Raw genomic sequence first — 7,814 nt, forward strand, 5'->3', positions numbered from 1 at the left:
AGTACCACTTTGTTCATTCACTTATTCTACAAATATGTATTAAGGTAATAATGTAGGTCATCAATCTACCCCTTTTTTGAATTTTTCTTGACATCTAGAAGAAATGAGCCAAAAATATAATGAGAATCACTTGAAGTTAGGGGAGGAAAGGAAATGATAGTTTTGTTTTTTTTTAAGTATTATTTTAAAACGTATAATGGGGGAAATAGTTGTAAACCCATATATAATGGTGTACTACAGTTTTAAGCTCTCATTTACTTAGATTTTTTCAGAAGCAAGAAGTATGATAAAGAGAATTCAATGCCATCCTTTAAATATCGGTCTTGTAGTTGTAAATTACTGCAACAAAGTTAACCCTTATCCATACTCATTTTGGCTGCTGCTTATGGGTTCATGTCCTGCTGCATCCCTATTGTACTCAGTTTAGAAATAACTCAGCTTCCTACTGCAAATCCTTTATAATGAGGACAATTTAATCCTAAACTTCCATTGTAAGCTGTTCTTACAGAGAATTTGTTTCATTGATAATATTTTAGTTGATCTTCTTTAGAAGTAACACTTCATCTTTTGTGATATCTTGGCTAGTTATGAAGGATTACTCTTAGCAATGAGTTTTAATCTATTTTTTCATTAAATTTATAAACAATCATTGAATATGTTTAACACACATACATATTAATGTATTTAAGTTAAATTTAATGACAAAATATATTAACTAGGCAGATAGTGTAAAAAAATATTTAATACATTTTAGTGTTCATTTAGGACACCAGAGTTTAACTCAGAAATTAATGTATTTATTCTGCTAACGTTTAATGAAGGGATGTGGCTATAAATTACAAATAATAATCAAAATTAGTTTTGTTCATCATTTGTTTTAAAATAAGGGTCTATAGGGCCAGAAAGTTAATGGAAAAAAAAAAAATCCTATGCTTTCATGAAGTTTACTATCTAAGTAACTAACACTAAATTAAGCAAATTTGAACTAGGCAAAGATATTTCATAGAAAAGAAACTCCTTGACTTGGTTAAATGGAAGGAACAAATTCTCATTTCCAAGTATAAGTTTTGGAGTTAAGACAACTCAACTTGAAATGCCTTTGGGCCAATTTTCTCATTTTTTTAAGTTCCCACCTCTCTTCTCCCTAAGTCCTCCTACTACCTGCAACGTTTTCTTGTGTTATGTGGTTATGATATCCCAAGCACAGTCCCCGGCACATACCTCAGCTACTTCCAAAGATTTCATTGACCTCCCCTGCCACACACATTTTCCTTTGAGAAAAGAATAATTTAGAGACTGAGAAATAGAGTAGTGAGTTAAAAATAGGTGAAACAGAATCAGTGTCACCCCGGGCTAATTCTACTTTGCTTCTATGTGGTGGGAAAATTGGGGATAATTACTTTTTATTATAATTTCTTTTCCTGTCTTCTTTCCAAAAATCGAGTTTTCAAGCAAATACTTGCATTCAAGTGAGAGAATTTCTAGAAGTTCAAGTCTATCATTTCACTCAGGCAGTAGCCCTTGACTTGGAATAACAGATCCACTAGAACCTGTGGATTCAATTGCTTCATATGATAAATTAGAGTAGTAAAACCTAAATCACAAGGTCATTAGGAGGATTAAATTAGAAAATATCTACAAAATGCCAAGCAAGCAATACAAAAGGTGCGAGCAACAATTAATGTATATTAATTAGATGTGGATAGATCATATTTATTTATAGAAGTGGTCTTGAAACTTTATCTTCATATTTTATGAACATATTTTAAAAGCCAAACTAGAATCATTCTTTTTATTTCTAGAATTTTTACTCTTTGTAGAAGAAAACTACTAATAGAAGAGTTTTATTGAAATATATAAGATATACATATTTTATACATGAAATTCACAACACTATGCATGATCCTTCCTTATGTAACTTTTTTTTTTCTCATAAAATCAAATACCTTTATTTTTGCTCCCTTCAGCAGCACATGAGAAGTGGCAGTGACCTCAGCAGTAGGCCTGGTATCTTTGCCCTGTTGAGAAGCCAGAATCTCATCTCGACCATTCAGCTGTTTCCTCAGACCACAAGTGGAAGAGGTGGTGGCCAACCCCAGTGCTGTAACCTGGAGGAGATCAGGGTCAACCTGGCAAGGTTGCTAGCTGCCTGATCTCCAGTCTGGGGCTGGAACTTCTGTTTGCCTGAGTAAAGTGACATCAGTCCTAGGATTTCTCCACGTCGTGCCTTGCTTCTGCAATGGCCAGGAGACTGGTCCTTGAGCTGTCCCCGCATGGTACCCTGGGGCAGGCCCACTGGCTCTTTTGACTCAAGGATCTCATGAAGCTATCCTTGGAGGCCCTTGAGGCAATGCCAGAAGCATGTTGGTGCTCAAGTTGTGGCTGACACACTCCAGCTCACATGCTCACACTGCCATCACAGAGGCTGAGTGAGCAGTCACCCAGGGCAGGGGATCCCAGCTCATTCCGTTCCCATGGGACAAGTGACTGGAAGGTAACACCACCAGAGTAAGCCAGTGCCTTCCTGTGTCCACACCCAGGAATACCTTCCAGTTGTTCAAGTAGCCATAGTTGTAATGATTCCTAAAAATTGCTCTTGGCCTGCAGCCACCGACGCTCCTTCTTGTTGATGTGCCTTTCAACGCTAGTCTCACCTCGACTGATGAGCACAGCCTGCCATACAGTTAGGGCACCCAGGGCAAGTGCCACAGAACTGCACAGGAACCAGAGGTAGACAAGACTCTTGTGAGTCACTCCTTCTTGGAAAGAGAGAATGGGTGGTGGAGTCTGGTGGCAAGTCTAGATGGCAGCATAAGCGTCCCGGAAAAGGTCCCAGCTTCCACAGCTATTGCAGATGCTGCAGTGGTGTGTTCAGGCTGGCATGGGGTTAATGCACTTCTTAAAGATGGAGATTATTATCCTATCATCCTGCCCTGGGGTGGGTATCCAGGTGGGGTGGTGATAGCCTGGTGGTAATGGAAGACTATGAGAATCAGATTCCAGTGACTATGGAAGAAATGCCAGCAGAGCCAGGGCAGGGAGTAGATTTGGAGGATGAGAGGCAGGACACAGAGATAGGCGATGGCCACAATGGAGCTGGTCAGCACGATCACCAGCACCACAAACACCACCCCATATTAGCGGATCATGTTGTCCACCAGCCAGTAGATAGGCTCAAAGGCAGCGTCCATGGCGGTGTCACTGCCCCCGAAGGAGCTGTAGAGCAGGGAGCGCAGGAGGAGCTTGCCACAGTCCTGGCACTGCATCAGGCCATGGAGCAGAAGTGGGCAGTGGCACCTGTAACCCAGAAGCAGAAGCAGGCACAGGCAGAGGCAGGCAGGGCTCAGCACAGGCTCCTCTGGCCCCACATGGCTCCTAGGAAAATGCAGGAACGTGAGGGGCCAGCCTGGATCCTGACCCTCCGTGCCCCACAAGTGGACAGCTTAGATGCAGAGACCTAAGGCTGAGGACATCTGGGCCAGTCACCAGCTGTGGGAAATAGGGAGGCAGCTCCAAGCTCAAGCAGGGTCTCTGGAATTGTCTGTGTGGACAGACCACTGGATGGAACCCAACCAATGTGCACAAAGCTATCCACATGGCCCTGTGGGCCCGGCCACTGTAGCAGAGGTATCCAGGGTCTCCTGCCTGCCCTGTGCTGTGCTTAGTTGCTCACCCATGTCCGACTGTCTGTGACCACAAGGACTGTAGCCCACCAAGCTCCTCTGTCCCTGGGGATTCTTCAGGCAAGAATACTGGAGTTGGCTACCATGCTTTCCTCCAGGGAATCTTCCCAATCCAGGGATCTAACCCAGGCCTCCTGGATTATGGAAGTACTTAATAAATACTTGCTGAATGAACAAACTGGAGGGATGAAGTGGAAAGGCTGGTCAAATATCCATCTGTCCCATTTGGTCTCTATCTTGAAGTATCTTAGAGATACAGTACAAGTCGAATCCTATCCCTGGAGATGAATTTCCAAATCTGTGAAATGGGCAAGTTGGCTGAGCTGACCTTCCAGCTCCACACCTCAGGGCAGCCCAGATGGTGTGCTCTGTCTGGTTTGAGGGCATGGCTGTGCAGAGCAGGAACTCCAGCTCACAAGACCTGGGAACAGGGCCCGACCCATAGCCCGCCACCCATAGGGCCAGCCTGCAGACCTGGACCCACTGTCAGCCCATCGCTCTAACATTTCATCTGTGTTGACTCAGACAGTAAAGAATCTACCTGAAGTGTGGGAGACCTAGGTTCAATCCCTGGGTTGGGAAGATCTCCTGAAGGAGGGCATGACAATGCACTCCAGTATTCTTGACTAGAGAATCCATGGACAGAGAAACCTGGTGGGCAACAGTCCATGGGGGTGTAAAGAATTGGACAGGATTGAGTGACTAAGTGCAGCACACATCCATGTTTGAAGATGTATTGCTACTGCTACTGCTAAGTCATGTCAGTTGTGTCTGAATCTGTGTGACCCCATAGACAGCAGCCCACCAGGCTCCTGTCCCTGGGATTCTCCAGGTAAGAACAATGGAGTGGGTTGCAATTTCCTTCTCCAATGCATGAAAGTGAAAAGTGAAAGCGAAGTCGTTCAGTCCTGTCTGACTCTTAGCGATCCCATGGACTATGGCCTACCAGGATCCTCTGTCCACGGGATTTCCCAGGCAAGAGTACTGGAGTGGGTTGCCATTGCCTTCTCCGTGAAGATGTATTAGTAGTTATATAATTTGTATCAACTAGGAACTGCATAGTGATAAGGGCTAATGCTTATTGAATGCTTGCTATGATTATTCAAAATGCTCTATATGTACTCTGTAATTTAATTTAAATGATAATCCTATGTATAGAGATATAGAGGAAAAGAAACTTAAATTTAAATTGCACATTATCAAGAGCTATAAAATAGAGGTGAGAAGACAAAAGTAAACAGCTGACTTTAGAATCTGTAGCCCTTTATAATACTGTTTGCAAAGACAGGTACAATAAAAGACAGAAATGATATGGACCTAACAGAAACAGAAGATATTAAGAAGAGGTGGCAAAAATACACAGAGGAACTATACGAAAAAGATCTTAATGACCCAGATAACCACGATGGTGTGACCACACACCTAGAGCCAGGCATCCTGGAATGTGGACTCAAGAGGGCCTTAGGAAGCATCACTACAAACAAAGCTAGTGGAGGTAATGGAATTCCAGTTGAGCTATTTCAAATCCTAAAAAATGATTCTGTGAAAGTGCTGCACTCAATATGCCAGCAAATTTGGAAAACTCAGCAGTGGCCACAGGACTGGAAAAGGTCAGTTTTCACTCCAATCCCAAAGAAAGGCAATGCCAAGGAATGCTCAAGCTACCGCACAATTGCACTCATCTCACATGCCAGTAGAGTAATGCTCAAAATTCTCCAAGCCAGGCTTCAACAGTACATGAACCATGAACTTCAGATGTTCAAGCTGGATTTAGAAAAAGCAGAGGAACCAGAGTTCAAATTGCCAACATCTGTTGGAACATCAAAAAAGCAAGAGAGTTCCAGAAAACATCTGCTTTTGCTTTATTGACTATGCCAAAGCTTTTGACTGTGTGGATCACAACAGACTGTGGAAAATTCGTAAAGAGATGGTAATATCAGACCACCTGACTTGCCTTCTGAGAAATCTGTATGCAGGTCAAGAAGCAACAGTTACAACTGGACATGGAACAACGGACAGTTTCAAAATTGGGAAAGGAGTATGCCAAGGCTGTATACTGTCACCCTGCTTATTTAACCTATATGCAGAGTATATCAAGAGAAAGTGCTTATGGCAGAAAGCAAAGAACTAAAGAGCCTCTTGATGACAGTGAAAGAGGAGAGTAGAAAGAGTTGTGTCATACTCTTTGTGACACCAAGGACTGCAGCATGCCAGGCTTCCCTGTCAACCAACTTCCAGACCTTACTAAGACTCATGTCCATCAAGTCAGTGATGTCACCCAACCATCTCATCCTCTGTCATGCCCATCTCCTGCCTGATCTTTCGCATCATCAGAGTCTTTTCAAATGAGTCAGTCCTTTGCAACAAGTAGACAAGAGTATTGAAGTTTCAGCTTCAGGTTCAGTCCCTCCAAGGAATATTCAGGCCTGATTTCCTTTAGGATGGACTGGTTGGATCTCTTTGCAGTCCAAGGGACTCTCAAGAGTCTTCTCCAACACCACAGTTCAAAAGCATCAATTCTTCCACACTCAGGTTTTTAATAGTCCAACTCTGACATTCATACACGACTACTGGAAAAACCATAGCTTTGAGTAGAGGGCCTTTGTTGGCAAAGTAATGTCTCTGCTTTTTAATCTGCTATCTATGTTGGTCATAGCTTTTCTTCTAAGCAGCAAGCATCTTTTAATTTTATGGGTGCTGTCACCATCTGCAGTGACTTTGGACCCCCCCCCCCAAAAAAAAAATAGTCTCTCACTGTTTCCATTGTTTCTCTATCTATTTGCCATGAAGTGATGGGAATGGAGGCCATGATCTTAGTTTTCTGAATATTGAATTTTAAGCCAACTTTTTCACTCTCCTTTTTCACTTTCATCAAGAGGCTTTTTAATTCCTCTTCACTTTCTGCCATAAGGGTGGTGTCACCTGCATATCTGAGGTTATTGATATTTCTCCTGGCAATCTTGATTCCAGCTTGTGCTTCTTCCAGCCCAGCATTTCTCATGATGCACTCTGCATAGAAGTTAAATAAGCAGGGTGACAATATACAGCCTTGACATACTCCTTTCTCGATTTGGGACCAGTCTGTTGTTTCATGTTCAGTTCTAAGTGTTGCTTCTTGACCTACAAAAAGGTTTCCCTACTCCTCAGTGTTTCAGAAGAATTTGAAAAGGATTGGTATTAACTTTCCTTTGAATGTTTGGTATTATTATTACCTGTGAAGCATATGGCACTGAATTTTTTTTTAGAGGTTTTTGAGTACTGATTCACTATACCTACTCAAAATCAGTCTGCTAATAAGATTTTCTGTTTTGTGTTGATTCAGTCTTGTTAAATTGTAGGTTTCTAAGAATTAATTTGTTTATCCTATGTTATCAAATTTTGCTATATAATGGTTCTTTGTTGTCTTTCAGTTGTACAGTTGTGTCTGACTCTTTGTGACCCCATGGACTGCAGCAAGCCAGACTTTCTTTTCTTTCTCTATCTCCTAGAGTTTACTCTAACTCACGTCCATCGGGTTGATGATGTCATCTAGCCATCTCATCCTCTATCACCCCCTTCTCCTCCTTCCCTCAATCTTCCCCAACATCAGGATCTTTCCCACTGAATTGGCTCTTTGCATCAGGTGGCCAAAGCATTGGAGCTTCAGCATCAGTCCTTCCAACGAATATTCAGAGTTTATTTCCTTTAGGATTGACTGGTTCGATCTCCTTGCTGTCCATTTAATTCTCAAGTCTTCTCCAGCACCACAGTTTGAAAGCATCAGTTCTTTTGTGCTCAGCCTTATTTATGGTCCAACTCTTGCGTCTGTACATGACTACTGGAAAAACCCATAGCTTTCACTACACAGATCTTAGTTGGCAAATTGATGTCTCTGTTTTTTAATAAGCTCTCTAGGTTACTCATAGCTTCCCTTCCAAAACCAGGCATCTTTTAATTTCATGTTGCAATCACTGTCTGCAGTGATTTTGGAGCCCAAGAACAGTAAATCTGTCACTGCTTACACTTCCTCTGCTGTTTGCCATGAAGTGATGGGACCAGATGGCATGATTTTATTTTTTGAATGTTGAGTTTCAAGCCAGCTTTTTCACTTATCTCTTTCATCCTCATCAAGAAGTTCTTTAGTTCCTCTTT

General features: G+C 42.2%; 1 pseudogene; it reads right to left on the reverse strand.

The window, feature by feature from the left end:
- Positions 1-2,405: 2,405 nt before the first annotated feature.
- On the reverse strand, positions 2,406-4,070 carry LOC138440718 (palmitoyltransferase ZDHHC16 pseudogene; annotated as a pseudogene).
- Between the last annotated feature and the right edge of the window lie 3,744 nt (positions 4,071-7,814).

This window comes from Ovis canadensis, chromosome 1 (assembly GCF_042477335.2).
Source record: "Ovis canadensis isolate MfBH-ARS-UI-01 breed Bighorn chromosome 1, ARS-UI_OviCan_v2, whole genome shotgun sequence".
Classification (NCBI taxonomy): domain Eukaryota; kingdom Metazoa; phylum Chordata; class Mammalia; order Artiodactyla; family Bovidae; genus Ovis; species Ovis canadensis.